Genomic DNA, 323 nt, shown 5'->3' with positions numbered 1-323 from the left:
CAGTTGGGAGAGCGTTAGACTGAAGATCTAAAGGTCCCTGGTTCGATCCCGGGTTTCGGCAGTGTGTTGTGTCGGTTTTCTTGACACATTGCCCTAATGGTTAGTGCTGTTGACTCGTATCACTCTGGGGCCCTTGTCTGTTGAGACTCCTACATATATTCACTTAGTTTCTCACCGTCACTACAGTCAAAATGGAGTATTAACCCCCCGTCCGCCACTTCTGCAGACCGTAGCGTAACAAAGTCATGGTCATAACCACAGGGAGCTGAACCTCCCACACTATAAAAGCAAGGTCAGCTTCTTACTTTTCCTCTTTGGACTTC

This window comes from Seriola lalandi, unplaced genomic scaffold (assembly GCF_002814215.2).
Source record: "Seriola lalandi dorsalis isolate HSWRI2012SDOR001 ecotype SW California unplaced genomic scaffold, Sedor1 jcf7180002053730, whole genome shotgun sequence".
NCBI classification, from domain to species: Eukaryota; Metazoa; Chordata; class Actinopteri; order Carangiformes; family Carangidae; genus Seriola; species Seriola lalandi.
This window is presented reverse-complemented; position numbering follows the sequence as displayed.